This window comes from Suncus etruscus, chromosome X (genome assembly GCF_024139225.1).
Source record: "Suncus etruscus isolate mSunEtr1 chromosome X, mSunEtr1.pri.cur, whole genome shotgun sequence".
In the NCBI taxonomy this organism is placed as follows: domain Eukaryota; kingdom Metazoa; phylum Chordata; class Mammalia; order Eulipotyphla; family Soricidae; genus Suncus; species Suncus etruscus.
This window is the reverse complement of record NC_064868.1, coordinates 93,721,280-93,748,663: the sequence shown is the minus strand read 5'-3', so window position 1 is coordinate 93,748,663 and position 27,384 is coordinate 93,721,280. Positions and strand designations below refer to the sequence as shown.

The 27,384-nt window shown below is 51.1% G+C and overlaps 1 protein-coding gene across 1 annotated transcript in view; it reads right to left on the bottom strand.

Annotated features, from left to right (window-relative positions):
• Positions 1-5,599, bottom strand: part of ZNF185 (zinc finger protein 185 with LIM domain) — a 53,585-nt gene extending 47,986 nt beyond the window's left edge. Inside the window, exon 1 of the mRNA XM_049766964.1 lies at positions 5,489-5,599. The gene's annotated coding sequence lies outside the window, so the exon portion shown is untranslated. The remainder of the gene's footprint in view (positions 1-5,488) is intronic.
• Positions 5,600-27,384: the final 21,785 nt, after the last annotated feature.

Below are 27,384 nucleotides of genomic sequence, written 5' to 3'. Positions count from 1 at the left end.
GCATGGGTGGGTGCATATGTACATGTGTGCACACACATACACACATACCAGACTTGGGAGCCCCTGGATATTGACATCGAGGAGGATGTGCCCAGCCTCTGGCATTGCCATGAAATGATAGCCCTGCTTCAGTGGCCACACAGCCCACTGCAGGGTCCCCAGACAGGATTGAGGACAAAGGAGGGGGGATCCCAGCAACAATGACAGCAAAACCCCACAACCTAGGCTGCTGCATGATGGACCGAGGCCCCAGTCCTCATCTCCCTACCCCAACTGATCCACAGACAATCCCCCCATTCTAGCATACAGGCTGCTTAGCCCTGTCCTTAGGCCAGGGACCAGGATAGGGGCCCCATCTCACCCTTCCAGGGGTCCCAAAGGCAGGCACCACCTCTGGGATCAGGGCATACCAGGCTGTTGGCCTGTTTCTGCGGATGGTGTCTTGCAAGCATGTGAACAAAGCAGCCCTGGAGTTGGAGCCACTGGTCCCAAGGCATGGTGCTAATCCATAATCCACTGTATGGACAGTACTCATAGCTTCCTCCAAAGCAGGGTGCCAGATCCCAGCAGCCCCTTTGTACTGTCAGACTCAGAACTGAGGAGGAGAAGGTTGGTTCTAAGGAGGAAAGAGGCCCTGGCATGAGCGCCCTAACAGTGCCCTGGGGCTCTGTTCTTCTTCACAAAACCTCCCCTGCACATAGGCCTGGGAACTCCAGCAGAAACAGGAAGGAGTATCAGAAAAAGAGTCCACATCCTAATTGTAACAACAGTCATTGGGCATGCCACCCTCTGGCTAATACACATGCTACCTGCTCATGGTGGGGTTTCAAGGTTTCAAGGAAGCTTCTTCAAGTAACTTGTAAGCCTGGTGATGGAGGAAGGCCAATGACTTTTCAGGGACCCCTCTGAACTCACCTGGATCCCAGAATTGTAGACACAATGAAGACTGGACCTCCCTGTGAAATAGCCCTGAGGCCACAGAGCCTCAGGCCTAGTGCAGAGATGACCAAGCAGGTTCTCAGCCAGCCTGACTGAGAACGGCAGTGAGCCCTGAGTTGACACCAGCACAGGGAGCTGTAGAGGTTGGTTCTGTTGGGGCCTTACATCTACTTGACCCACTGTCCAGCTTCGGACCCACACAGACTAGCCAGCACTTGGCGACCAGCCTACTGCTGTGGCCAAGGGCTGGGCTGATCAAATGTCCGGCAGCCAGTCTCGTGAATGAGGACATGCTCTGGCTGATCTGCAACCTTCATCCAGGGAGGGCCAGGCATGGGGGCTCAGCAGCTGGGCGATGTCAAGCTTTCTGGAGCCCCTGGCCCCCCTCCTGGCATGGGGGCTGGAAGGAGGTGCTGCAAGTGGAAAAAGAGCTGGAGGAGACTAGGGTTGCAGAGGGAAAAAACTGTAATATGGAAAAAGAAGGCATGGGTGGGAGTATTTGTAAATGTGCTTTACAGGTAAATGACTTCTACATGAAAGTCTGGAATTTCACCTCCTCCCATCCCACCCCCAACAGCCCAGAATCTAGACTTCTTGGCGTCGGTGCTAGAGGGGCCTCAGAAGGCAGCTTCTGAGGCCAGCCAGACAGTGGGTAGCTGGAGGCCTGAGAGGTACCTGGGGGGATGGGACCACCCATCAGCATGCAAGTGGGATTCCTTCCCATTCCCCGAATCCCCTTGTCTACATATTGGCACATCCAATGGTTGGTTTGGGCAACTAGGCCAAGGACTAGGGAGATATTCTGAGCATGTATATATGCTGTGGGGCCAATGGGGCCCTCAAGTAAGACCCCCAGACACAATCACCTGCCCTGCCAGCACCCTACCCTCTCTACCCTTTACCAAACCATAAAAGATCCAATGGCAGGGAAATCCTCCCTTTCTACCACTGCTCCCTCCATTCAGAGCCACCTTGGTCAAAGGAAATTGCTTTGGTCTTTATTACGAGAGTAAATGTGGTTCAAGAGCTGGTTGTGAATTGTTCCCTCTGGCCACTCTACTCAGCCCACGCACCCACTCAGTTCCTAGGTGACCTCTTCACACCCACAGGTGTCCCCTAGACAGCCCCACTTGGGGAGATCAGGGACTAACTAAAAAGAATTTCCTCAAAGACATGTGTTCATTTCTTCAACAAGTGTTATACCCAGACTGGGTGCTGGAAAATTAGACAAGAGCCTGGACTGTCCCATGGTGACCTCCTCAAACCATAAAAGCCCAAGGTGACCTTAAGACAAGTTACGAATATATTCACTGATATCCCATACCTAGGCATCCACTAATGAGCCCCTGTACCCACATTAAGTTCTAAACTTCGTGTGTATTCCCTAAACTGGGAATAGGTTGCCAAGCGATCAAACCATGGTTAGTCCTCATGGACCTTTCCTGGTAGGGTTCAGGGAATCATATGGGGTGCTGGAGATCGAGTCCTGGTTGGCTATGTGTGTGTAAGGTATTTACATATAACAGCTTAGACAGCTCAGAAATTAATGTAAGGTGTTATCCTCCAAAAGAGCAACACAGATGGTAATGCCCACGAAACCTAGAATTGTCACATGCTGTTTTACTGACCTGGACCCACATCCTACTGTGCCCCTCATCCATACTTCTAGTTTCGCCCATAAGGCTGACTGCCATTTGAAGCTACACTGGAGAAATCCCCTCCTATTGTAAGCATGTTTGAAGTCAACAAAGCATCAAAGTGGTAAGAGTGATCATCTGTTCTGGGTACTGGGGTTCACAAACATTGGCAGCTGCCTTGCCTCAGCTGTCCCTGTGCAAACCAACAGCACACTGTGGGCAGCAGCCCTTCCCCACCAATGCAGCCCCTAGCACATCTGGGCCTGGCTCTCCAGAGCTGCCCTTTGTCACTGAAAGCTTTCAGAGAAGGTCACCAAGTCAGCAGAGAGTGGTGTCTGAGCCTCCATCACAGCCCAGATGTCATGTGTCCTAAGAACTTATGGGGTATCAACAGTACCACCACTTCAGGGCAGCCCCTCAGGAAATGGGGATGTCAGCCACTCCAGTCATGCTCCATGCAGCTGGCCTGGGCTTTAGAAAGAGACCTCACGGCCTCTGGGTGAATCAAACTGACTAATTTTTGAGAGCTGCTTAACATGCAGCATCCTGACCTCCTTTTTAGGCAGCCATCTCTGCCTCCAGCCCCACTCCAGCATCCAGCCAGCCCAGCCAGGGCATAGGATATGTTTGCTTTCACCAAATATAGACTTTTGGTCCACTCCTGCCAACAAATGAATCCTGGGCAAGTCCATTGGCCTCAGTGTCTCCTCGGTAAAATGACCCAGCTATGCCCACTTCCTGTAGTATTATGGTCCCTCAGGTGCTCCCTTCCGGGTCAATGTGCATCTCAAAGAGAATAGAAAGGGATCAGAAATATTCACAGGGGACAAGATAAGGTTTCAAGAGGCTTCTTTGTAGCACATTTTTGAGTTTTAAATCAATGTATTATGTTATTCAAAGTGCAAAGTAACCAGGAGGAGCAGGGAAGAGAACGGGACAGAACTAGGGCAGGCATCCAGAAATGGCCTCAAAATGAAAGGTTCTGGTGCAAATTCGGAAACTGAGGCCCGCTAGATGAGGGGTGACTGTAAACCCTCTATCTATCTCAGCCCTGATTTAGCCAGGACCTCAGAGGTGCCCCTATGGTCTGTGCTCACCCAGCCTGCACAGCATGCCAGGAGACAAAGCTGAGGGTCTCTAGATGTGTTGGGGAACATGTGGAGAAGGTGAGTCAGGTTCAAATCCAGGCTGTGCTCATTCGCAGTGCCTTGCTCTGCAGCCATGTACTTAGCTCTAGTTCCTCACTTCTAGGTCATCAGTTATAACCACCTGATCCATCTGAGCCTGATTCCCAGAAGCAAAGCAACGACTAAGGCTGGGTTTGCTGCAGGAGGCAGAACTCTGGTGCCTTTGGGTGGATTCCAAAAGGCGAGGCCGGCCCATGGGCTAAGAGCTCTGAAGCCATTTCTCTTCTTCCCCAGCCACCATACTGTGTCCTCAACTATGAAGCATGTCTGAGGCCTGGGAAGTCACAGAAAGCCAGATCTGGGGAATTCTGTTGAAATGCAAATCTTTGGGGCTGTGCCAAGCATCCCAGGGGGTCGCCCCTACTAGGGTCACGGGGAAGCATTGGCTTCTCTTGAGCTGGGAGGATGCTTTGAATCAGGCAGCAACTCCTTCCTGAGTGGCCTCAGTCTCCCCAACAATTGTGACTGTCTATCCCTTGGGGCCCCTGTGTGATTTCTCCCCAGGAATGTATGCCCATCTGTAGGGGGCGCACAGTGTCACAGCGTGAGCTGGCTTGGAGGTTGGAAATATGATAATCCCCACATGATATGGCCACTGTGTGCCACAAACTGCCTTCAAGGCCAGCAGCAGTGACAGCTCATGGCTGCCCATCACTTCTGAGCTGGCAGATCTAAGACACCTCCAGAGGTGGGCATGGCCACAGCCAGGCTGTGTATCCATGCTCAGCCTTCCAACCTGGTACCTACCAGGTCCTGAATCCATCAGGGACCCCACCTGGCTTAGCTTCTGAAGAGACCAGGGCCAAGCTTGGAAGTGATGTGGGAAGGGGAGCAGAGAAGGACAGGGCAGGGCAGGGCTTTGCTTCTTTGCACCCTGCCATGGTCCAGCTCAGGAGCACTGCATCTGGCTGCCAATGCTCTGAGCCCCATCCCAGGCTTCTGGCACTCAAATGCACACCTCCTGGAGCTATGTGGGCTTTGGCAAACATCCTTGTCTGGGTTCGAGGGGACCCTCCCCCTGCTCACACCTGGGACCATAAGCAGCGATCCAGAGGCTTGGCCAGTACTGAGTGCAGAGTCTTGGAGACACACTGCCTGCCACAAAGCAGCCTTCCCAACCCTGGGGTGGCCCCGAACCCAAGCCTACTACCCACCCCCCTTGACCCCGTTTGGTTTCGAGACCTGGGCAGCTAGAGTTGCGATGTCCCCAGCTGAGAAGTGACACGAGGAGGAGGTGCTTTCTGCTGTTCCAAAGAGGACACAGCCTCTGGGCCGCCCCTGCCCCCAAGCGAACAATCCAGTCCCTGAGCTCAGAAGATCCTGCTGATAGTGCCCGCTGACACTTGATTCGGCGCCTGCTGTCTGAGCAGCTACCTGGGGGTGCTGCGGTGGGGCGGTGTTTCAGCTCACCCCTCATCCAACACATGGTCACGAGCCACCCTGCTGCGCTAGTACGTGGCCTCAGTTTTCTCATCTACAAAATGGACACACAGTTCTGAGCCCTCCTCCCCCTCAGCCGGAGCAGCGACTCTCCTAGCTCGGTCCCCGACAACTCTGAACAACCAAGGCAACTCCTCTCCAGCACAGCCGCGGCCTCCGGGAAAAGTAGAAAACCACAAGGTGTTTCCTCGGCGAGTAGGCAGAGAGTGCAGATGGGGAAACTGAGGCAACGCAGGGCTGGCTATGGCCCCTGCTGCCTGTTCGGGAGCGACCCGACAGCCCTACCTGGCGCAGGTGACTGGCTCGCGCGGGGCGGCCTGCGTGGGCTCCCTCGGGTGGGCAGCGCCTGGGGTCAGGACGGTGGGCGCGGGTGCGGGGCGCGGCAGGGAGCGCGCGGGGCGGCAGGAGGCACGACTGGGCTCGGTGCCGGGGAACAAACAGGTTTGCTCCGGCCCGGCCCCTCTGCTCCGGCCCGGCTCCTCCCCTCGGCCGGCCCCTTCCCCTGCCCTCTCCTGGGGTAGGTAGATGCGCCTGGCACATTCCGCACATTCTCCCGCCAGTGGCCTGGGCCCCGCCCCGCACGGCTGCTGGAGAAATCATGGCCGGGGCTCCCCGCGCCCAGCCCCACCAGGTTCTGCTGCCGTGGAAGGCGTCCAGGCCCGTCCCGTTGGCCACGTGAAGGGCCCGGCTGCCCGGTGGCGCCCCTGCCCGCGCCCCCGCTCGGCCCGATGACTTGCACAGCTGCTGTGGGTGCCGGGTCGCGCACCGCGTTCCCAGATCCATTTGACAGATGTAGATCCCAGACAGCCGCGAGGGGCTGACATCATCCCGGAAGGCCCGGGGCTGTGCAGGGGGAGAGGAAAGTGAGCTCGCTGCGCCTTGGCGCCTTGCCCCCCTTCTTCAGCCCGGGAAACTCTTATCCTGAAAAGCCGTGCTGGGGGTGGGCAGGGGGAAGATGCACCCTGTCTGCACACCAGCTGCCTCACCCATGCATTTTGGAAAGTAGCATCTCCAATACTGTGCCCGTCACATCATGCCCACTGAAAGGGCAGGAGCACAGGACAGCAGGCTGGCAGCCCTCCTGGTGAAAGACCTTAGGAGGTTCTCTTGGCAGTGCCAATGGGGCTAGGGGTTCCTCAGATAGGGACATTTCTAGTCCAGCATCTAGCCTGCCTGGAGGGATATGAGCATGAAAAGGCCAAACTAGCTGGTCCTTCCTGGTTAAGTGCAGCACACTGGTACCCCAGGGACCTTCAAGCCCCCATGGCCCTCCAAAGTTCTGTTTCTGGCCCCGGGCCTGCTGCACTCCAATCACTCTTCCAACTACTTGCCATGTGCTGCTCTGATTCTCCACACAGTCCTCGGCTACGTGGTTCCCACAGGCTGGAACTCACTGTTTCAGGGGCCCAGGATTTGGCTGCATCCCACCTCTCCCAGGAGCAGCCTCTTTCCCCCTTTTTCTATCAACACATCCCAGACCTACTGGCCCCCACTTCCCTCTGAGCCCATAACAAACCCTCCCTCCCTCCTGGGCACATTTGCACTGGGGGAATGCCCTCAGACCCTTAGGGTGCATAGTTCCTGCTTCCTCCTTCCAGACCTTACCAAAGTCTGAATCCTCCCAGAACCCTTGGAGTTGAGCTGTTCCTTTTGCTCCAGTGCCCACTCTGGAACCCCAGGCTGCTTAGTGCCCTCTGGAATCTTGGCCAGCTATGTAGTGCCAGAGGTTATTGGAGTGAGACATTGGGGGAGCAGTGATTGCAGGAGGGCACTGAGGTTCTCAGAGCAGAGCAAGCCTTCTTGGCCTTGTCTCCTTGTTTAAGCACCCTGCACTCATGGCCAGCCTGGAGCACTGTACATATAGCCCCTGAGTTCCCGAGGGGTCTTCACAGTAGGTACTACTGTCTTCAGTCTGGTTGCCAGCATTGACTACTGCTATGGCCCTGGGCCTGCTATGTGGCATTAAAGCCTGCCACCCCCTTTCTGAGCCCCCAGTGCCCAGCCAGGACGCTGTGATGACGGTGCTCATAGTTCTTTCCTCCTCAGGTGGAAAGAATATTTCTATTTCACCAGAATAGTGAAAGAACTAGGCTATCGTGATGTCTCCAGCCAGCAGACCCTGTTGCTCTGGGCTGGGCTCAGGGCCTGAGCTATTCCCATATCCCAGGTGATTCAGCCCCTGCCCAGGCCAGATCTGCCACCACTGCACCAGCCAAGGGACCGCCTGGCCTCAACTCCTCCCTTCCTGCCAGGCTGCCAGGCCCTGCAGCTGATCTCGTCTGCAAACGGGTTTGACTTGCATGGTAAGTGCCCTGCCTTGCCCTGCCCACCTGCTCACTGCCCCCACAGAAACCCCCCGCCCCTACCAGGGCACCCTGAGCCACCTCCAGGTAGTTTTAAGGCCCTGTAACTCCCTTACATCACAGCCCACATGGCCTTTGGGCCCTGGCTGCCTTCTCTTCCTTGGCCCCTTTCAGCTACAGAGCAGGCTCCTTCCTAAACTTGCCCATGTATCCCCTTCAAGTTCTAGGCCAAGCCAAGGCCATTCTAGCCCTTTCCCTTTGGCTTCTCAGCTTCTCTAGGCTTGCAGAGCCTGGTGGAAGGTGGAAGATTGATTCAGGCATGGTGTCCTAGTCCGAAAAGGGGCCTAGCAGGTTGTTGCTGTCTCTACCAGGGACACAGCCATGGGCAAGCAGTGGAGACCCCTTCTATGAGAGAAGCCAAAGGGAAGGGGACAGGTATGGTGGCCTACCCAGATCAGCTGGGTCCCCTGCTTAGGGCTGGCAACAAAATCTCAATTGGGTCCAGCTGCAAAGCTCCGAGACTCTGGAGGCAGGGTAGTGGTGGGGCCCAGAGTTTTCTGGTATGGCCACAGCAGAGGGGGTCAGATCAGCAGCTGCCCGTCACTACCAGAGGATTATTGGGGAGCCAAGAGCAGCAGCACCACCACATTGGAGGAAGCCCTGGATCCAAAGCTGGGCTCCAGCTCCAGACAGTGTGCCCGGGGTCACCTGCATGGGGCTGGGCTCCTGTTTGCACCCTAATCCCTCCTGTCAGAGAGAGAGCCCTGCCCTGTCGCCTCATTTCCCTTCAACCAGTCTCCACTTGCTGGGTGACTCGACCGGCTCTAAGCAGGGTGGGTCCCCCGGGGCAGGGGTCCCCAGGTGTGGCTGTGCATGCCATGGGTCCAAAGGAGCCTAGACCAGCAGGCCAGGCCTCTGAGTCTCACAGGACTCAGCACTCGCCTAACACCTCACCTGCACCCAGTTGTTGCAACTTGGCTCCATGCCTGCCCTCAGCCAACTGTAGGGCTAGGGGCTGCTACCCCGCTGGCACCAAATGCCCCTGTGGGGGCCTCCTATGTACACACTGGGTTTAGAGAAACTCCAAGTTTAGTGCAGGAGACCAAGGACTGCAGCTCTGAGGGAGTAATTCTTGCTTTCTGGACCATGGAGACCGCTAGGACACGTGGCTTGCTCACCACTCCATACTTGCACACAGCACTATCTTTGGGACTGTGGCTGGTACTGTGGGACCTGATGCCCCGAATGCAGATGGTCTTTGTCTCGGGCCAGCCCTGCTGAGCACGAGTGCACGGGCGAGAGCCAAGGCTTCGTTGGCAGGTAATCTCCTCATGCCCTGAAGAATGGTTTTTGCTGCTTTAAGAATCATCCACAGATCGGAAAAAGAATGTTCTAATTGGAAAACCTCCCCGCCATGGTTTTCCGGAGTTTTAGTACAGTTGGCCGGCAAGGAGGCTCCTGGGATGAGGAGGAAGGGAAGTTAGGAGGAGGAGATGGTGGGCCCCCTGCCCAGAGCCCCCTCATCCCCCAGCTTCTTCGCTCAGCTGGCTGCCGAGGGCCTGTCAGCAACCTGAGGAAGTTGGAGGCATCTGGCCCTGCTGGAGTCTCCCCAATAGTGGGTCCCTGACTCCCTTCACCACACATTGCCGACTCCTGGGGCCTCTAGCAGGACTGAGCCTTGCTGGCCCTGGGAGTCCTGCCCCAGGAAGGCCAGACCTCAAAAGGGACCCCTAAACTGGCTCACCTGGCAGGGATGTAACTGCAGCTGTTGGCAGGGTGGGCCCCACTGCAGGGCTCTGTTGGGCCTGGCTGACCCCAGGGACTGAGAAAGTCCCAGAGATAGCCTTGCTGTTCCAGCTGGGATATGGGGACTCCCACCAAGACTCAGGTCTCAGGTACTATGTCTGGAAAGCTGCAGGGGAGTGGCCTTGGAAAGCAGTTAAGGGAGACATCTTTGTCTATCTATGCGAACCCCAGCCCTGATTGTATGTAAACTCCAACGTGAGTATGGAAGTAAGGGGCTAAGGAGGCTCTTATTGCAAAGGGTTCATGGCCTTGATGAAGGGGAAAGGATACGTCTGGATTTGGGGACAATAAATTTCACACCAGAGACTTCCAAACCCAACATTGACCTTTCTCTGCCCCCACCTGTTTTTCATAGGCCTGCAGGCTTGTCTCCCCTACCCAGCACATCTTAGAGCTTCACTGGCCATGTGAACATGCTGATGACTTATGGTTCATTCACCAAGAAGGAAAACTATGGTCCCCAGTCCCTAGAATTGAGTTTCAAACTCAATCACTTCATGAGGTCAGTAGGCAAAAGTTCTTCACATTTTCTTTCTCAAAAATGAGGTTTCTCCTAAGTTAGAGGTCTCTGCTGGCCCTCATCATTCTCTAGATATTCTAGTCAGCCTTAAGGTGAAACCCTTCCCTCTAGTAACTCTCAGGCCAACTGGCTAAGACCTCCCACAGTCCAACACACTTATTCTCCACCCAGATGTCACCAGTGGGATGTAGAGTGTGTGACCTCTGCACCTGGCCCATCGTGGGCCTTCTGTGCATCCACTCTGGTCTCCAAGAACTGCCACCACTGCCTTGAGTACTGCCTAGAGTCCATGGGTCCTAGAAGCTCCCATTGACTTACTAGTTCTCATCTGGGCCAATTGTGTCTCACCTTTCCTAAACCTTTCTTTCCCGTAAATGTCCTTTTCTTTTCTGCATCAGGAGAACATTAGTTTCTTGCTGGGATTTCTCATGATCATTTTAAATAAAAAAATGACTTGACCCTCTAAACTCTTCCATTTCTCTGGCCCCCTGTTGAGTCAACTTCCACAGACTACTCACCCCAATTCCTCATCTCTAGTCTTCTCTCACTTCCTCATTGGGATCTCAGTCTCACTCTCATAAGCTGGTCCTTGTCAAATTGACCGATGAGCTCATATCTCCGCCCTTTCTTGACCTCTTAACCATATCTCCTTCCTTCTTTCTCTGGGACAAGCCACTTCCCAGGAGAATAGACGGTTAGGAGCACCAAATGCGATCTGTGCCCACGACCAGCTGTGCTATCTGGGGTAAGTGGGTTTCCATTCCTCACTCAGACCCCTGATGTGACAGTCCAGTAACAACTCTAGGGTTGTTTGATGTTTCCATGGCCCAGCACACAGAAAAATAATGCTTGTAACTTAGTACAACAAAATCATCCCAGGGATACTGATGGGATCAGGGCTAGCCACCCCATCATGCCGCCCCATCATTTGTCATTTTGGAAATTGAAGAGACAATAGCAGGGAGAGGAAGGCTGTGCTGCCCTTTTCCCAAAGCAGAGTTTTCGATCCTTGTGAGAAGTGATCTCCCTGTATCCAGAGGCAGTGCCCAGCCTACTTGCCAAGCTGAGGAGACAGAGGGTGAATCCCTGCAATACGTTTGGGTCATTCCCCCCCAAGCTTTCCATCAGGACCCACTCCTGCTTCCCTTAAGAAAACTCACATCTTGTCAAATGAAGAACTGTGCTTGCCTCAGTCTCTCTTGGTTTCCTCTTCAGACCCAACCCAAGAAGACCAAAGAGATGTTCCTTTGTGACTCAGATGAGCCCCGTTCAAGTGTGCCCACCACTTCCCTCCCCTGGACTTTCTTGCTGTCACCTTGAGGTAACCTCCCAGGCGGTTTTCTTTTTTTAAATTTGTTTTTGTTTTAGGGCCTCACACACCTGGCGGAGCTCAGGGGTTACTCCTGGCTCTGTGCTCAGAAATCACTCCTGGCAGGCACTGGGGACCTTATGAAATGCCAGAGATCAAATCTGGGTCGACCACATGCAAGGCAAAGACCCTAACTGCTGTGCTACTACTCCACCCACTCCCAGTTGGTTTTCCTCATTTCTGCCACTGCCACAGTGGTTCCACCAGCATGTCCTGAGATGTCTCTGGAGCCTTGCCCCTGTTGCTAGTCCCAGTGGGCATCCCTATTCACCTCTTGCCCAGAACCTGCTACTCTCCCTGAGCAGGCATCCAGGTACCAGCTAAGTCTACCCCCCATCTGCTCACATGGAAACAATTGAGGTGCCAGCCAAGACCCTTGTCCTCGACCTGCTGAATCTGCAAGTTCCTGACTCACTGGACTTGTGTGACACTTTTACTGCTCTCACTACCTCAGCCTCGTTGCCTGCTTGCATACCTCAGTACAGAGGTCACTTTTGCTCAGGGTTCTAGCAGGAAGTCAGCCCTAGTCACATAACTTCACTGAAAGGTGTCTGATGTTGGCCCTTCTGCTCCACTCCTCCCCCCACTGTCCCTGGGTGGCTCCCCTCTCTTCCTATTTACCCAATAAAAGGTGGCAGAGTCAAGGCTCCTTCCATAGGTATCACCTATTCAAGGTGGCTCTTAGAATCTGCGCCTTCAAAGAGTCTCATTGAGGAGATGATGGTGGAAAAACAAGCTGGATTTCCTACCACACTCCATATCGAAATCAACTCCAGATGGCTCCAGACTGTAATGTAAAAAAATGAAACCATAAACGTACTAGAAGGAATCCTGGGGTGGGGACTGCCTTTCTAAGTATGTCATGAAAACCAGAAACCAGGAAATAAAAGAGAAACGAAAAACTTCTGTATGGCACAACCCACCAAAACTGTTCTTAAGTGGACAAATGACAAGTGAGGAGGAGTTCTCTGCTCCACATTAGATAGCAAATGGCTGAACTTGCTGAAAGGGCTGGAAAAAGCCACTGGCAAGGAACTTCCAGGAAGGTGGTGACCAAATCATGTGAAGAGAGCTTCAGATCAGTGGGGTATGACCAGAAGTGAGGCCCACTCTATCCAGGCATCATCACTTTACTGGTGGCAGGAGGGGTCTTACAAAGGCTTGGTCCAGTCATGCCCCAAGATGACACACTCACTGTCAGAAAGCTCCTGGGATGGCCTGAGGAGGACCTGGTCAATTGACATTGATTCTGAGAATTCTCGAACCCTGCAAGCACCTCCCCTGTCACCTGTGCATCAGTTGTGCAGTGGCAGCTTGATTCTTCCCATCAGCTGCAAACGTCCCACCAGAAATAGCATTTTCTTGACTGCATCTTCCTTCCTAGCTACTCTCCTTTTCTTCCTTCCTCTTAACAGCACCAATTTCAAATGGAAAGATTTCCAAGCCTGTCAAATTCCTCTTCTCCCCCTTTTTCACTGCCAGAAATGGCTCTTGGTCAGGCCACTAATAGGTTTACTGTCACTTCATGGTCAGTTTTTGGTGCTCAGTGTGCGGGGATGGGAGCAGCAGGGCCTACAGCATGTGGTTCCTTCTAGCATCTGCTCTCTCTTGCCTTCTGGGACAACCTCTGAACTCAGTCCTTGGAGCTCTCTCCACTACAACACGCACTGTCGTGAACATATTTCTTCCACTTGTAGCTGCAGGCTGCTTGTAGCAGATTCACATCTCTTATTCTGGCTACTTCCCCCATGTCCACGATACGGTGACTTTCTAGTGCATTTATTGTCTGCATTCTTACACTATTGCAACTTGCAATCCCTTTTCAACTGAAGTTTTACTCAAACCTGACTCCAAAGGTGCATAAAGGGACCAGGGTGATAACTTAGTGAGCATTTGCCTTGCATGTGTCAGATCCAGGTTCAATCCCTGCCACTTAAAATGATCCCCCAAGTCTGCTAGTCCCATAGACTTCTGTGCTCAGGGCCAAAACCCCCAAGTAAAGAAAATAAAAAATAAAGTTGTATAAAATAGGAACACAGATAAAATATTCATTGATCATAAATCGTAAAGAAATGTGTATGAAACACATTATAAAGAACTTTTCCTACCCCATATTCAGTCTTGTGAGCCCATATGGGGCTGTGTCCACTTTAAGAAGTTACGCTCTACAGGGCAGTTCAGTGGGGGCAGAGAAGGGAGAACTATGACAATGAGAGTAGGAAACTATCACTATGGACACAGAACTGGATGTTGAAAGGAGGTCAAGTGATAGCCATAGTACCCCTTCCATAACAATATTGAAAACAACATTGTCTAAAAGGAAAATCAGAAGAGAGAGAGAGTGTGAAAATAAATGGTCATAGAGGCAGGCAGTGGGGAGAGCGGGAGGGAGATGGGGACATTGGTGGTGGGAAATGTGCCCTAGTGAAGGGTGTTGGACAGTGTATGACTGAAACTCAATCGTGAACAACTTTGTAACTGTATCTCACAGTGATTCCATTTAAAAATGATTTTAAAAAGAAGTTAGGCTTTAGAAGAACAGTTTGCAAATGTCAGCAGGCACCAAGTGGGTGCCCTGGAGGAGCTGGGTCCCCTGAATGGCTTACACCCTGAGGGCCTGAACCTTGCCCCCAGATCCTGATTGGCCAGGGAATGCATTTGTATTTGGGATCAGTTCCAGGGTACTGGGGCAGTGGCAGGGCTCTGTGGCTCCATCACCTAGAAGAAGTACAGTTGTTTTCTACCTAGTCGTGGGAGTGTTGGGACACAGAACATGGCCATGCTGAACTTCAATACAGAAGCTCCCTCCCCGGAGAAGACAAACACTAGATCAGTGAACAAGACAGAAGTGGGGATTACAGAAAAGCAGATTGTGTGGCAGCCTGCAAAGGACTGAGAAGCCCCAGGAGACCAGGAATGGATGCTGAGTTGCCTTTACTTCATGTTTCTCTATTTCAGTTTAAGCAATGGCAGTACCTAGATGGCAGTGCGAAGCTCAAGGGCACTAGGTAGTGTATGGCCACTCACAGAAAGCAGCCAGGATCCAGCAGCTCGGACAGGGACTGTGTGGGCAGGACTGAAATATTTTCCTTTATTCCTTTCGATCCTCTTTGAATTTTTATGACACTGTATTACTTTTGTAATTAAAAAAAGACTCGACACTCATAAAAAGCAAGCAAAGACAGCTCGCCTTAGCAACCAAGCCTGCCCTGCCCCAGTCTACCTCCGTCTAGCCTGACCTTCAGGAGGATCCTGTGAACAGCCTAGGTAAGCATGGCACTGCCCAGCACAGACTTTGATGGCATGTGGGGTATCTCAGGAAGCCCGTAATGGACTCTTCATCCACAAAAAATCTAGAAGGGGAAGTGGTGGCATAGCTAGGAGGATGAGTCGTTGGCAGAGAGGGGAAACTACTGTCAAGAAACACCAGGAGAAGCACGTGTTGGTAGCCAGACAGTGCCCATGAATTGTGTGCAGCTTTCAGGGCTATTTAAGAACATAAAGGGACTTTTGAAGTTGCAAACACTCAGTAGGACCTGGCTGGACAACAGCCTCATATAAAGGTGGCATTTTTTCCAATATTAACCCCAAAACAATGTATGCCCCTTTCTGCAGGCCCTCTGGGGACTCGCACACATGCCCTTGTTTCACCATGAGCTCTAGGTGGCTGTTTTCTGTTGTCCATCTGTTCCTTCCCCAAGATACAAGCCTGTTCCCAAGACCCTCTGATTGGGGAGCACAGAAAAGGGCTATGTTAGCAGGAAGAGAGAAGAAACATCACTGCACAAATGCTGCTTGTCCCCATGCCAGGCATAAAGTCATATGTTGGGGTCTTCCCCCATCTCCTGCCCTGTGCCATGGCAGTGGCTATGGAGGAGCTAATGAAATTGTCACAAGACATACACAAATATGCCCCCCTTAGCTTCTGCTAAGGAATGTCTATGTGCGCATAACTTATCTTCTCATCCAAACAGAATCTGCTGCAGTCTCTCTTCTGCTTTCTAAAGTGCTCTTTCCCACAGCAGAAGAAAAAAGTTATATTTCTGCACATTACAGAATTTTCTTCTGAAGAGAGGACAAAGCTTCAAATTAGTTTGGGAACCAGACAATTATGTCCCCCAGGCTCTCCCTTGCCTGAGTCCATGTGTCTCATGAGATTGGGAAGTCCTTGCTCCTCAGCTCCAGAAAAACACCCATGACTTTGGGGAGGGAGAATTTTGAACCCTCTCTGATGGGGCTGGCACATGCAGTCACTGTCTCAGCACTTTGAGTCATGGCTAGGGTCATGGTGTTTGCAAAGAGGGAGGGAGAGACAGAGGAGGAGAGAGGGATAGGGAGGAGATAGCCATGGACGACACCCCACTCCTGCTCAAGGATCTTGCAGCTCTTTCCCCATGAAAAGAAGTTAAACTTACAGCAAATTTGTCAAGATGTTTCTTCTCTTTTTCTTCTTTTTGCTTTTATTTTTGGGTTCCAGCCAGCAGTGCTCAGGGGTGATTCCAGGCTCTGCACTCAGAGATTTTGCAGTCAGCTCTGCACTGAGTACTCCCACTTAGTTCTGGTGGTGCTCAGAGGTGGGTATATGGGGTACCAGGAATCAAATCCGGGTTGCCCACTTGCAAAGCAAATGCCTTCCCCCACTGACTTGCCCCTTAAGGCTTCTCACAATAAAGACATCTGCAGTTGTTTCTCGGTTTTCCAAGAGAAAAGAGACAGAGGCTCAACATGGTCTCACAGGAGTTGAGGGTAGAGAAGAATGTCTGTCCGAGGCCATGGCGCCTTCTGGTGCTGCTCCCTACCCTGCGCCAGGCCCCTGTTAGCTCATCCTGTGGCCACTTTGATGTCACTTTGTTGCACCAGCCTCTGTGTTCCCATGTGGTTCTGAAAAACTTTTATCTCACTAGGTCTGCCCCAATCCTGGCTGTAAGAGAGCCCAGCTTCGTGGGTTTGGGGCTGTTCCCTGGTGTGGGTCAGATGCAGGATTTTTAGAGGAACATGGACTGGTCACCCATCAATCCTTTATTAAGGGTAGCCACATTAACTCTCCCAGTAGAGAGCTAGGCCTCAGGAGGTCCTTCTGGGGCAGATGGAATCACTTTGGGGGCCAGGACATGGAGCCCCAGTGGATTGGCATGTGGAAACAGGATCTACGTTATCCCTAGTCTGGCCAGAGTTGAGGCCACAGAGGAAGCTCTGTGGAACCTGTGACCAAGGATCAAAGACACGTCAGCATCACCCTTTGCTATACCCTGAAGTCTGTGTTGGGGAGTGGAGAGAAGAGGGGGCAGATACTAACTGACTTCAATTTGTTTCCTCCACGGAGGTCTCTTTCATGATTGATAAAGGACATGCCTGTGCTCCAGGAACCCTACAGTCCCTGGCAGTGCTCAGGGACCATATGTGGTGCTGGGATAGAACCCAGGTTAGCCACATTGTAGGCAAGTGCTTTATCTGCTGAATCATCATCTCAATCATCCCCTTTTTAATTTTTTTGGAAACCCTATGTGCTGCCTTACCCACCACCTCTGTCCTATGTCTCAGGCACCAGTGACACATTTCTGTAAAGAATCCTCTCCCCACTGCTTGGGCATTCAGGCCCTCTTGGAGAAGGTGCAAGAGAGAGGTGTGAATCAAGTCTAAGAAATATTGTTATCAGCTACTTCAAGATGCCAAAGCGAGGAGATCTCTGCAGGCAGCCCCAAAAGCTGAGTGGATGGAGTGGCCTCTGTGTACAGACACTCGTTCATAGAAGTCACTACTTCCCATTTCCCACGAGGGCAGTGAGCACTTGCACCCAAGAACTCTTGGCAAAGCCCCTTGGTCAGGTGCTGGAGGCCACCGGACTTAACTTGGCTCCAAAAGTCACAGATAATGGCTGAACTGTGCTGTGTTCAAGTGAATTCTTCCTCTCCAGGATAGGGACCAGAGCAGCCCAGTGAGGAGCAGGCTTGGGGGTGGGGACCTTGGCGATGTCCACAATGCCATAATAGTTGCCATTTCTCAGAAGCTCTGAGGGGTCTTGATAATTTCCCTGTGAAACCATGCCCAGGCTAGACTATGGCTCCTGAGGGAGTTTAGGCAGAAGGCCAAGCCCAGTGAGGGGATCCAAGGAGTGCTGTAGGGGCACCTGTGCCTTTCTCCCTTTGCTTCTACATTCTGGGTCCTGGGCCATGAAGGTGCCAGGGATCCCAGGATGTAAAGATCACTGTGTGTTTCCTCCTAGGCTTGTCCTGGTGGTGGGAGTTCGTTCTCCTGCAACCACCCAGCACTTCCAGTGGGCTCTGTGGGGCTTGCTTTGTAGTCACATCTTGGTGCCAGCAGCCTTGCTCATCACAGAAGATCTTTGATGGCCACTCGAGGTCTTTTGTGGGTTTATGCTGTTGCATGGGGTTGGTGTGTCATTCCTTTTTCCCACTCTCTCCTGATTAGCTTCCCATCTGACTGCAAGCTCGAGAAAAATCCCTACCGAAGCCACAAGCGCGTGCATCCAGCTTTGGAGATGGGGGAGGTGTGTATGACTGTGAGGTTTCAACTAGAGAACCTGCTGTTAGGAGCTGTATAAAAATTTATTGACAGGGCTTGGCTTGCATTGTAGTGGGGCCTATATTGGAAGCTCCACATCTGAAGGACAGGCTGTGGGCAGAGAAGCTGGAACTCTGGCAGGAGGAACATCTACATCTCAGAGCCTCAGCTCTGCTTTTATAGCCTTTAAAATGATTGACAAAGGCCCACCCAGGATAATATGTCTGAAAGTCAATGGCTTATGGGCATTAATCATACCTCCAACAAACCTTCAGTGCACCACCTACAAGAGTTGGTGTGAGTAACTAGCACTGTTGTTGCGTGAAGTAGGCTAATAAAATTGACCCTCATGGAGAGGGAGCTTAGAGTTGATTTCAATTGTCAATGGTGATTGATAGGATTATTTGGACTTCTCCAATGTGTCTGTTCTTTTTTTTTTTGTGAATCTGTATTTTATTTCCAGCTTTTCTTTTTTCCTTTTAACCCTTTGGGTTCCATGCCATTTGACCTTATTTATATTCCTAGACATTGTTTCTCTTGATTCATGTCACTAATCTTTTGTTATTTTTTATCTTTTCATATAATACATTTAGAGTGGCTGGAACAATAGCACAGTGGTAGAGAGTTTGCCTCACATGCGGACAACCCGGGATGGACCTGGGTTTGATCCCTGGCATCATATATGGTCCTTCGGGCCGGCCAGATTTCTGAGTGCAGAGCCAGGAATAACTTAAGTATTGCCAGGTGTAGCCAAAAAAAGAGAGAATACATTTGGGTTTTATCTGTGCTCTCTCTTGTATCACCCCCCCCATTTCCATTGACTTTTGTCTGGTTAATTAGGGTTAATTTTGCCTTTTTTCTAACTTAACTTGTTTATTTTTTTGAGGGGGCCACATTGGGCTGTGCTTAGGTGTAACTCCTGGCTCTGCACTCAGGTGGACATGGGGATAAGATGGAATGCTGTGGATGGAACCCAAGCCAGCCATGTGCAAGGCTGCCACTCTACCCTCTGTCTTATCACTCCAGAATCCTCTTTTATAATTTTTTTGATTCGGAGCCACACCCAGCAGTGCTCAGGGGTTATTCCTAGCTCTGCACTCAGAAATTGCTCTTGGTAGGCTGGGGGAATCATATAGGGTGCCAGGAATAGAACCTAGGTCAGCTGCATTCAAGGCAAGCACCTTACTCACTGTGCTATTGCTATTTCTAACTTCTTCTTTTTGTGTGTGTGTGGTTTTTAGGTCACACTCGGCAGTGCTCAGGGGTTATTCCTGGCTCCATACTCAGAAATTGCTCCTGGCAGGCACGGGAGGCCATATGGGATGCCAGGATTTGAACTGATGACCTTCTGCATGAAAGTCAAATGCCTTACCTCCATGCTATCTCTCCGGTCCCCTTTTCTAACTTCTTAAGAGGGCTACTTAACTCATTGATTTTAGCCTTTTATAATAAACATCTGGGATGAAATTTCCCTAATCCTGACCTTGATGATAATACACACATTTTGTTATGCATGTCTTCTCTTTATTAAATTAATCCAAATTATTTCACATGCCATTATAAAAATATCACATATACTTTATTAGAAGCATATTGCTTAATTTTCAAACATACAATATTTGGGGGAGGAACTTCTGGCAGTGATCTGAGACAACTTCCAGCTCAGTGCTTGAGGGTCATTTGGTAGACCATGTGGTGCTGGGCATCAAACCCAGGGCCTCACACATACAAAGCAAATACTCTACCACTCAGCGACATTCCCAGCCCAAAATGTACCATGCATTTTTAGCTTTTTTAGTTAAGCATTCACAGTTAATTTTGCATTTTGATTGAAAATAATTGCTCATGTTATTTCAATTCTGTCCCCCATTGTTAGCTTTCAATTTTTTTACTTATTTCCTTAGATGTGATAAAAGTGGCCCTTTCATTGCATTTCTGTAATAAGGAATGTTGCTTTGGGGGCACCTGTCCAGGTAAGACAAGAAAAGTGGGTGAATACTGAGCAGACTCTTGAATTCTTTCTACAGATCTGGGACATGCTAGAGGGCCACATTGCCCATCTGGAGTCACTCTTTTTGTCACATGCATTTTCCCTATCCAGTTCTCTGCATTGTCTCTTGCAGATAGTTTTTGAGCTGCAAGAGGGAAGACGACACTACCCAGGGGGAAGCCTGGCTATCACTTGGTCATCAAGTGAAAGAGAATACCCTTAAGGGGGTAGATATGAATGAAGAGGTCCATGACTCTCTACCATACATCATAACAAAGTCATTTGACACACTGAACATTTAACTTGGCAAGGTCAAATCACATATTCACAAGAAAAATAGAAAAGAAAATCTTTGGAGTTATTTTTGGCTTGGTTTGGGAGTCATAACCAGTGGTGCTCAGAGCTTATCCTAACTCTGGCTCAGGGTTGGGGGACCATAAGGGATGCTGAGGATCAAACCCATGTGAATGTTGTGCAAGGCTTATTTTCTACCAGCCTGTAGAGTAGAATATCTCTGTGAAGTTATAGTGAAAAATTATTAAACATGACACAGAGAATACTAAGTAGAAAATACAGATATGATTAATTGAACCATGTTAAAATGAAATAATTTTGTTTCACAAATATTCCACAAAACATTTCTCCAAAATAAGCAAACTAACCAAGAAGCCCCCTTCTTATGTATCAATTAGAAAGCAGGATGACAGTCCTAGAGGAAACAGTAAAAGATTTTAACAGGTACTCCCCCAAAGATCAGGGCTGAGTGTTTTAATGAATAGCATGGTGCTGAGAAAGACAAAAGAAAAACCACAATGTCTACAATGAAAAAGACAGAGAACACCAAGTGTTGGCAAGGACAAGGGCAACAAGAGTACTCTCACTGCTGGAGAAACTGTAGTTGGCTACAATCACTATTTGACCTATATTACAGCTGAGTCTGAAAGTTCTCTGACAGAGAATTCCAACGTCAGGCCTTGTTCTGTATGAGTTGCATCATGTTCCTCCAGAACTCATGTGTTCAAGTCTGTACTTAACAGTGTGGCTAATATTGTTGCTGTTAGTGGAGAGCTAGTTCTAGCAGAGGGGATGAATTAAGAAGTCAGGTATTCAGCTGGATCATAGTTCAATAATCTTTCTTATTCAAAGAGGAGATGAGGTCAGACACCCAGAGGGAAGAGCATGTGCATATGTGATGGGGGCCTTGGCCACACCAAGGGCAGAGACTCTGAAGAAATCAAGCCTACTTGCTTTTCTGATGCTCAGATTTGTGTCTCCAACAGAGGCAAGAGCTGTGTGTTATTTGGAACACCCATAGCAGCCCAACTGACTTGACACAACTGCTCTACACTTTCAACAGCCAAGGCACTGCCTAACACCACACAGTGTAAAGAGCAGGGACCTGGGGATCTCTCCATCCAGTACTCAGCAACACAGACAGTGGCAGCTCTCTAACCTAAGGAGGGAGAGGAGTCAAACATGGTTGTGCCCCCTCTGCACAATGAGGTGGGCAAAGCCAGTACAGTGTTTGCCCTCAGGGAAGCAGTGACTAGGTGAGGAACATTCTGTGGTACAGGCCAGGTTCTGTTTCCTGATTTGGGGGCTTTGTGAGCTGTTGTCTGCTTTACACATATGCATGAGATACACCATCTCCTGTGTTGTCAATACATACCGGAAAAGTGCCAGAGCACTGAAATAAGGGTTCGTGTTCTTTGTTGATAACCCGAGCACAGAAGGGAACTGAGCAGCAACAACCTTTGGCCACCATGCATTCTGTCTTCCTCATGTTTGACTAGTGCTCAGCAGACACTGGCAGGTTAAGAAAACTCTGGGCAGCATAGCATGCCTGATGGCCAGAGCAAGAGGGGTGCAGCCCCAGCTTGGCCCATCCCTATTTGGTCTGTTTCTCTCGCTCTGTGTGGGGAAGCCTTCTGCCTCCAGGCTTGGCAAGCAGCTACTTGCCTGCTTGCCCGCTGGGATGATCCCAGGCGGAGGTGGGCTTGTGCTTGATTCTGGAAGGAAGGGGAGGAAGTGAAGGGCACAGTGCAGAGGGGTCTGGAGACAGATCTGGGCTTTTTTGGGCTTGTGTGTCCAATCCAACTGCAATGAGTTCATTTGGATGGTGTAGGACATCACAGAATGAGGTGTTCTCTCTCTCACACACATAGAGACACAGAGGGGGGAGAGAGAGGGAAAGAGGGAAGGAGGGAGAGAGGAGAGAGAAAGAGACAGGAGAGAGAGATAGAAAGAGAGAGAAGCATGCTTGATTGGCTGCAGGAGTTCCCAGCTGACTATCTGGGAAGTCCTGGGTGCTGGGTCCCACGGGAGGTTGGGAAAGGTGTGGCATGTTGGTACAGGACGAGGCTCCCAGCCTGCACTCACCAGCCTCTGCTTGTGGCTAGATGTGGGCACCAAGTGGAGATGATGTCACTGAGGCTTCACGTTCTTGCATCCAATTAAGCGGACTTAATTAGTATGTCCAGAGTGCTTTGAAGTCGTGGAGCTGTTTGGTCATACTTGGGGGAAGGGAGACCAGGGCAGCAGTGAAAGTGTCTGTGGGGGTCCCCACCTGGGATCACATCTGCAAAGACCCCCTCTTGGAACCATGGGGCACAGGAACCAAGTCAGGCATGAAAAGCACAGCAGTGTGCAACAAGTACTTAGTTGTTACTTCCTTCCTTTAGGCACAAATCAGAGGGCCAAAATTTTCTAGAAGACTTTAGGGGAAAGTGGAGGTTTTAAGACTCTCTGTCAGCAGGAACATGGTCTTTAGACTAACCTGATTTCCTTTTAGGTTTGATCCTCCCCCATTCTAAGCAATCAGGGTGCAGCCAGGGTTGGGAATCTGGTCTCAGAGTACTGATGGGCAGGACAGTCCCGAGCCAACTTGATTCCTTTGTGGCCACTGTTTCCTCCACACAGTCAGGTGCCAGGCTACTGAGGGGCACAGCAGAAGTCCACTGAAGCCTCATCCCCCACCCATATTTCCTAGGTAACTTGACCTTACCTGCAAGACCCTGCCCATTCCTGGGAGGGGTCTTGGAAAAGGTAGATAAGGCCTTTGTCCCAGGGGATTAGGGCCCTTCTGCCCTGCTGGGCTCTCTGGCTTTTGGGTCTCTACCCTTTTGGTCTTTGACCAGCATGGAGGTCAAAGGGAAGATGGCTGAAAGGAGTTAAGATGCAGGGCTACCTAAGAATGGCTGTGCTTGAAAGGTTATGAGATAGGCCACACACATGTTGTGAATAGGGCATGAATAAAGCTGACTTCCTGATGCCAGCCTGTGAGTGAGTTCAATACCCGTCGCTTTCCTGGACCCCAGACCCGCCGGTTGATGGGGGATAAAGCCACGTGGCTGGGGCCTAAGGACAAAGGCCTCCATCCTTCACCATCCAGATCCATCGCTAATTATTTAAAACTACAGTCCACCTTTGCCTAATCCCAGGATTTTCTGCTCTGAGAAGAGTTCAGGCGCCAGGTGCCCATGGGAGGCCACCTGATCCCAGGCCCCTCTAGTAGGGAGGGGAGGAAGCCAGCAGGCCACAGAGGGGTGGGTCACACCCTGGGAGAGGCTCGAGGGCTGCACTGGCCAAACTGATCAGCTAACATCAATGACCGCATGACCCAGAGGGTCTGGGACAGTATGTGTTAGGGAGCCCGTCTCAGTAGAAGAGTTTGGAAACGGGGGAGAAATGTTTCTTGGCAAGAAGAGGAAGGCGGCCTTGGCATAGTGTAGCACCCACTGTATGGCAGTCTCCTACCACCCTACTCCAACTGTGAGGAAGTGTGACCCTTCAGGACTCATATCTGTGCTGCCCTGTTCCACTCTGCTTCATGAGGACCCTTGTCCCAGTGGCCACAATCCCAAGAAGCATCAAGTATCACCCTTGACTCTCACCCACATCCCCATCCCTGCCTGAGAACCAAGGGGCTCTCATTAGTTCTCAGTCGCCACCCAGTGCCTTTGCATTATCTTCCCACCCACCCACCCACTACTCAGCTCTCATGCGCAGACATTAACTTCCTGTAGCTTTGGGAAGCAACAAGAGACCTAGGTGCCTCTGATACCGCTTTCTGCCTTCTCTGACAGAAAGCCTGACAGCCCTTCTCTCCTCAGCCTTTCCTAACTATGCCCTTTTACGTCCCTGGGCAGCAGGAAGAAGTTCGACACCGACTCCTGTTCTTAGACGGTGGCCTTGCCTCTTTGCTCACACCCATCTGTGCCCAGAACCGTCTTTCAACTGTCTGTCCTCCCTTCTCTGGTCCAGGTACCAGGCCAGAAACACTTTGGTCCCTGGCCACAGGATCTGCACTGGCCTCTGTATTCCCTCCTTCCTGCACACTGTCCAGAAATAGCACCCTGTCTTCCTCCAGGGGCTCTGTGACCCTAGAAATCTCCTCTCCTAGCACCCGACTGAGGTGAATGGTTGTTCCCTTGGTCAGGAACTCCTAATACCTTTACTCCTCCATCCTCTTGGTCATCTCTCCTGCACTGAGATGCCTTCCACTTCACTCTAGGCCTACAATAAGAAACTTTCCAAAGGGTCTTTTGTCTGGACCACATCCAGCAATGCTCAGGGGTCACTCTTGGCTCTATACTGGGAATTACTCATTGCAGTGCTCAGGGGACCTTATGGGGTGCTGTTGCATTTCGCCCTTAGGATGGGCTTGGATGGAGAAGGATGGAGGGGATCTAAGATGAGTCTGCTGTGTGCAAGGCAAGTGCCCTCCTTACTGTGCTATCGCTCTGGCGATATGATAACACAGGGTATCATAAGGTCCATGGAACTAATTTCCATCAGCTCTGGAATGTGGAGCACATGCGCAGAGCACCGAACCAGCCCCACCTGATTCCTTGCCCCACACTGTGGCTCTGTCCTGCCCCTGTCATCTGACTCTGAAGCAGATGGTTTTGACTGTGTGAGTTGGGCCATGAAGATGTTGCCCCTCTGAGTCTTGCTGATTCCATTCATGTTCAGGCCCCCATAGTGGAGGCTGGGCCAAAATGGTGGAGGAACACTTTGAGGTACTCAGGGATCTCTCCTGGTGGTACTTAACGGACCATATGTGATGCCGGGATGGAACCTAGGTCGGCTGCTTGCAGGACATATACCCATCTGTTTCCTATAACCACTGCAGTCCTGGAGGATTGTCTGAGAGCCAGGAGCTCATCAATGGACAGTTACCCCGAGCCATGCTTTGCTGGCTTGGGGGTTGGGGTGGGAGTCTCTCCCAAAGATACTATTAAACTTTTTGGGGAACACCCCAATGTGGAACTGCTGGATCATATATTTAAAAAATTATTTTGGGTTTTTGGGCCACACCCAGCAGTATTCAGGGCTTACTACTGGCTCTGCACTCAGAGGTTACTTCTGGAGGGTTTGAAGGATGATCTGAGATGTCAGGGATGGAACCTGGGTCAGCATGTGCAAGGCCAGACAGGTCTTGTCAGAGAGACAAGATCAGATCGGCTATTAGCTGGCTTTACTAAGGGTCAGTCTTTGCCGGCTTGCAGGCCAGTGGGTTCCCTCCACTTTCAGGCTCTCCTCCTCCAGATCCCTCAGCCACGCTTGCTCTTTTCAAGCAACTGTGACAGTAGGCCTGTAACAAGAGCATAGGGGTGGGTGGCACATGTTGCCTGTGCCATGCACTTCCCTAGGAAGGGGCTCCTGAGCATCTTTTAGGCACCCAGGGCCCATCAGTCTCTCCTCGCTCCCTCATGGGTGTGGTGCTTGCTGGGAGTGGGTGGCCCTTCAAAACCTTTCACTGTGCATAACTATCTCTGGCTGTGGCTCACAGATGATTCTGCTGTGTGTGTGTGTGTGTGTGTGTGTGTGTGTGTGTGTGTGTGTGTGTGATCCAGCTGCTGAACTGGGCTGACTCTGGGCATAGCCATGCCACATGGCCATCCCCTGCACTGCCTGGCAGTTATGCAAACCTTTTTTTTCCCTAAGGGATTAGACAACATTATTTTCTAATTTTGGATCTATATCCAGTGATGCTCAGGGTTTACTATATTCTCTGCATCCAGAAATTACTCCTGGCTCCAGGGGACCATCTGGGTTACCAAACCCAAGTCAGCCTCATACAAGGCAATTGCCCTACTCACTGTACTATCGTTCTGGTCTCAGTAGTATATATATATATTCTTTTGTGTCACTTCCGGTAGTGCTCAGGCATTACTCCTGGCTCTATGCTTAGAAATTGCTCCTGGCAGGCTTGGGGGACCATATGGGATGCCAGGATTCGAACCACCATCCTTCTTCATGCAAGGCAAACACCTTACCTCCATGCTATCTCTCCGGCCCCAGTAAATATTTTTCAATCTTGTTAGTCTGACAGCCATACCCAGTGAGCTATGTTGTGGCCAGGTGACCCCAAGATGTCTGTGGACCCCTGCTTTTCAGGCATACTATGGGCAGTGACTTTGGACACAGCAGGTGCCAAGTCAATAGTTTGAATTGATCCCTGTACACCATGTGCCCCGTGGCGAACAAAGCCAGTTGTTTTCTCACACCTGCTAGAGATGTCATATTGTAAGAGTTGCTGGTGTACAGACTGCATCACCTTCATCCTTCCCCACCACTCTCGAAAGTTTTCTGGGCCTAAGGTGCCAACATGAAGCCACCACCTAGAGCTGGAAGATGAGGTAGAAACAAAAGAGAAGGCACGAGCCTTTCTCGCCACAAATAACTAATCCGAGGGCTCTCAACACTTTTCTTCCTATACACTCCCATCTCTCTGTGTTCAGACCAAATGCTATGCCCCTTCCTTGCCACCTAAACCTAGACAGAGAATATGAGGGGACAGCCGTGGGGACTCTGGAACCTGTTGGGGGAGTCCTGGTTTTGCAAACAGCTCCAGTGCTCCTGGCCACGGCAGCTTTCTTTGGAGCTCCTCCTGCTGGCCAATGTGGATGTTGCATGCTTTATTATCCAAATGCCTTCACCACTGGGCACCACGTGGGGACAATGGAAGTGAATGAAAAGCAACCCAACACACCCCCCCACACACAGGAGTGGCCAGGGATCTGGGGGTCCAGAGAGGATCCCCAAAGGATGCAGAAAGAGCTCTGATGCCGATGCCGGCCAGCTAGGGGGCCCCAGAGCAAGCAATGCTGCAAAGCTTTATAGGTGACTGGGCTTAGCTGAGTTCTGCTGCTCACTATGCTCTGTACCCTGCCTGCACCTCCCAAACTGGCTTCCCCAGCTCAGTCCCCCACTTCAGTTTCCCTGTGGGCTATAGCCCTCTTGCTAAGATGCTCAGAGCTGCCCCACATTGGGCATTCAATGAACCTCTTACCATTCTCATACCCCATCTCTGCTTGCTTACTTGCTGCCAGCTTCAATCCAAGTGGCCTGATGGGAGTCCAGTTTCTATTTCTAGTCATTCTGATGGCCACTTTCTCCCCTTGTCTGAAGGGTTTTCTTGCCCAGCCGATCTGAGGGCCTCTATTCCACCACCTGCCTTGCAGACCAAATGCCAAGCATTTGCCTCAGCTCAGATGGAGCACAAGGGACTTGAGTTCCCAGTGGATGGTCTCCATCCACCTTCTTTCTTCCAGGATGGGTTGGGAGACCTCCTCGGATGAAGCTGAGCCTCAGGCCTGTCTGCCTGTCCCCCACCCCCACTGGCTCTATGACTTCTGCCTGGGCTTGCCAGCTCACCCAGGGGAA